Below are 4,639 nucleotides of genomic sequence, written 5' to 3' on the forward strand. Positions count from 1 at the left end.
ACACAACTACATAAATAATGTTTATTCTCTTCTAAACACTTATTAGCAAACTTTGTTTCAAAAACAATTATGAAAAATATGACATTCAAGTCCTAATTTAAAATTACATTCATTTTCTTAAAAATGTAATTAGTTAAAATGAGGTTATAAAAATCAATCTTTCCATTTTAATAGGTAGTTAATTTACTTGTACAGATGGTTATTACTTTGTATGACTATTAATATAATACCTGATTTTTGTTTTTTACTGAATCTTGTCTAGGACAAAACAGTAAAGTTCTTTTATAATCCCCATTAAACTTCCTAAGGTTTACTTCTTTTAACATTGCTAAGTTAAAATTCATCAATAAAAATGCTGACAAGTCATGTGACTTTTGAAAATAACATGTCCACTTAATAAAATGGGTCAATACTGAATATAGCAAAATGATCCATTTGTTACCATAATAAAAATACCACTTATGCAAGTTCCTCTTAAATAGGATGATGAACAATAAACATTGCCCAAGAAATTACTCCAAAGTCAGTAAGCTTTGATTTGTTTTCTGGGGGGAAGAAAAATGAACTCATGAAGAAGGTTAATGACAAATAAATGGCTTTTATAAACTCATTAAGTACTATAAACATTCAGTACATTTTCCTTCTTTTAAAATGTTGATTAGTCTCCATTAAATAGTTTTATTTTTTCAGTCTGTCTTCATTTTGAAATCTGTACTTTTAACAAAAAATAAGGACACATTTACCTCTTCCCCCTTCCTTCAAATTGTACACACACAAAAAATATTTTTTAAAGGAAGAAACATTGATAGTGCAGTAAAACAAGAAAGAATACCACTGCAGGCCAGAAAATCTGAGGAAATTCTATAAACTAAAAATCAGAGGAGATTTAATTAAAAGAAAAAAAATCAAATCAGCAAAACTAAATCTAAAACAAGCAAAAAAGATTGTAGAGCCCCAGAGAAACATAGAGCGTACAGCCGACAAAAGCATGTGTGTCTTTTCTCAAATGTGATTTCTATCTGTGCAGAGTCCCAGAGTAGATGGTGGGATGAGAGAAACAAAGCAAATAAAGGCAAGCAATTTATGGGAAAACACTCCCAAACCTACAGGTCAAAATCCTGCAACGGGAACACCCTGCCCAGCAGTGCTTCCTCCTTTGGCCCTGCAGTCACTGGATGAAGACTTCTGTAATAAGAATCTTATTACCCGCCCCCGCCCCGCCCCGCCCAGAGGGATGGAGTCTCATCTGGTTGAAGAGTATAAATACTCTCCAGGCATGAAAACTCCTCCATCTATGCTTTCAACCACACATACTAATAACCAAGAATCACTAACCATTTAAAGAAAAATTAGCAACAACGCCATTGAATTTAAAATGAGGAAATATCATTCAGGCGGAGTAGAAGACACAGAAGAAAATTTTAAATATAGTTGGCATTCTCAGTGGAATGAAAAGACTACATCAACAACAACAAAACAACAGGCTATTTTGAAAAAGAGTTATATGTAATTAAAAATGTGCCTGATAAAGCAATGATAAAACAAAGCCTAAAAAAACAGACTGATAATTTAAAGGGTTCAGCTAAAGGAAAAATTACTGCATTAGACAAGGACAAGAGATCCTCCATAACCAATGTAAAATGAAGAAAACATATAAAGAGAAATGGAAGGTAAGATTTAGAAGCTCCAGTAGATTTAGAAACTCCAGTAAAATTACCTAGCAGAATGACAAAACAGAAAGAACTGGATGAAAAAGTACTCAGAGAAATAAAGGAAGAAAAGTTCCTTCTTACCTAAAGATAGATTCAGGGGCAGAGGCATCTGAAGAACACTAACAATTAAAATTAATAACTACACTTAATCATATCCTAAGTGTACTATCAGGATGCTATGGATATAAATTTCAAAATCTTCAGTGGGGGGAATAGGCAGAAGGAAGGAGAAAATGGTTATTTACAAAAGTATAAAAACATATTGCTATCAGAATTATTTCTAGCAAAATCAGGTAACAGAAGTCAATAAAAAGTGAAAGTGAAAAGTGAAGTCACTCAGTCATGTCCGACTCTTTGCAACCCCATGGACTTTAGCCTACCACGTTCCTCCGTCCATGGGATTTTCCAGGCAAGAGTACTGGAGTGGGTTGCCATTTCCTTCTCCAGACGATATTCCTGACCCAGGGACTGAACCTGGGTCTTCCACATTGTAGGCAGACGTTTTATCATCTGAGCCACCAGGGAAGTCAGAAGTCAATAAAGGAGTCTTCAATTCTCAGACAAAATTATTTATATGTAGAATTTGGTCAAGCCCTATTAGAAATCAAGCAAGAGATTAAATACACATTTTTAGTCATGCAAAGACTCAGACCTCTTCATTGCAGCCAGTGAAGAGGCTGCCTGCAATCCAGATCTGGGTTCAATCCCTGGGTTGGGAAGATCCCCTGGAAAAGCAAATGGCAATCAACTCCAGTATTCTTGCCTGGAAAAATCCCATGGACAGAGGAGCCTATCTTCATAGGAACTCTCCTATGACAGAGTTCATAGGGTCATAGAGTTGGACATGATTGAGCAACTTCACTTTCTTTCTTTCTTTCAAAGACTCAGACTAGTTCAAAACCTTCAGGTACAATCTAAATGAATTATTGGAATCCCTTGGTGGTCCAGTGGTTGAGAGCCCACCTGCCAGTGCGGACCTGATCCCTGCTCTGAGAAGATTCCACATGCCGTGGGGCAACTAAGCTATACACCACCGCTGCTGAGCCCATGCTCTAGAGCCTATGAGCTGCGACTACTGACGCCCACGCACCCTAGAGCCAGCGCTCCCTAAGAGAAGTCACCAGGAGAAGTGCACATACCACAATGAAGAGGAGCCCCGCTTTCTACAATTAGATAAAGCCAGAGCACTGCAAATATTTATTCACTCAGCATGGCCACAAATATTTTTTAATATAAAAAAATAATTATTAAATAATCAATTCTAGAAAACCAAAAAATGAGGAACATGTAAAAATACAAGAAACTGTAATGTCCCAAAGCAGTAAAACCAAATTTACTAAATTACTAAATTAAATTTTGTAAAACTAAATTTAAATCATTACTGATACATAATGTTAAAAAGAAATAACAATCTGAAATTAAAGTACAAAAGTATTTTAGAATGACTGTCAGGGAGGAATACAAGCATATATATTAAAACTCCAGACATTTTTAGAAAAGAATAAGAATACAGAGTAAGAGAAAAGCTTTTGGATATTCTCAAAATATTCCTTTTATTCATTTACACAAAGAGATGCTTGACAATAGAAAAAAGGATCTAATTTCTATGCTTTTAGATTTAATATGAACTTGCTTTTCTTTACATATACCCACACTTGTACATCAATAAGCCCTTACTGATGAGTAAACGTCACCACTGTACTGTTCCAAAAGGTTCTAAACCCTCTTTAAAACTAATTAGACCAAAATGGTTATATACGGCTTTGAATATCCTATATGGAATGGAACCATATAATGAAATCAGGTATATGAATTTCTAACTCAGAAAGTTTCAGTAATAATTCTTGGAAAATTACTTCCCCCAAAGTTCATTTGACCACAGAAGCTTTATATTAGAGTTACATTATGTTAAAACAGTCCATATATGAGAATATTCAAACTATCTCTTAAAATGTTCCGATTAGAATTGACCTGAACTACAATAGTTTTCATTTTGTTCAGTAAATAAATTTGATGTCTTATTTTTCTTCCTAAGAAATTTACCTAATTTTGAAAAGAACTGCTGCTACTGCTAAGTCACTTCAGTCGTTTCTGACTCTGTGCGACCCCATAGACAGCAGCCCACCAGGCTCCCCTGTCCCTGGGATTCTCCAGGCAAGAACACTGGAGTGGGTTGCCATTTCCTTCTCCAATGCATGAAGGTGAAAAGTGAAAGTGAAGTCGCTCAGTTGTGTCCGACCCTCAGCGACCCCATGGACTGCAGCCTACCAGGCTCCTCCATCCATGGGATTTTCCAGGCAAGAGTACTGGAGTGGGGTGCCATTGCCTTCTCCGAAAAGCACTTGTATTTACAAAAAAGAACTCGAAGACCTAAACTGGCACCATGATTTCAGGCAGAGGGTCCACTGCTAAGAATGTTCATGAAAGTTAATTTTAAAGATCTAAACAAACCTTCAATTTGCAATGTATTCATTAAGGACAGGCCAAGTGTCAAAAGCTGTTTTGTCTTCCTTGTTTTGTTAAAATGTGCCCTCTTGTGCATTTTCCTTTCATAAATTTCATATGAAAATAAATAAATGTTTCTACAGCACAAGGTGTCTGGAAATGGGTTAATACAGAAATTTTAAATATTAAATAGAAGAAAAAAGATCTTTCTACTCAGTAGACAATAACAAGCCATATTTTCAAGTATCTATTAAGGGTCTTCACAAGATCTAAAGAACTTGTTTGTATCTTGTTTCTAAAGTCAAAATAAGACAGAGGGGGGAAATGCCTATCCTCCAACTTCTTGAAACATAAAACTAAGGACCATTAATTAAGACTTTTCAGATCTCAACTGTCATGAGAATGCATGGGAATGGTAATTTCTATAGCACCCAAAGTACAGAATACAAAAGTCTATTACAGATTAAAACCAATATCCAAAA

The 4,639-nt window shown here is 35.4% G+C and overlaps 1 protein-coding gene across 1 annotated transcript in view; it reads right to left on the reverse strand.

Annotated features, from left to right (window-relative positions):
• COMMD10 (COMM domain containing 10) overlaps nucleotides 1-4,639 on the reverse strand; it is a 184,318-nt gene that overhangs the window by 27,748 nt on the left and 151,931 nt on the right.

Source organism: Bos taurus, chromosome 7, assembly GCF_002263795.3.
Source record: "Bos taurus isolate L1 Dominette 01449 registration number 42190680 breed Hereford chromosome 7, ARS-UCD2.0, whole genome shotgun sequence".
Taxonomy (NCBI): Eukaryota; Metazoa; Chordata; class Mammalia; order Artiodactyla; family Bovidae; genus Bos; species Bos taurus.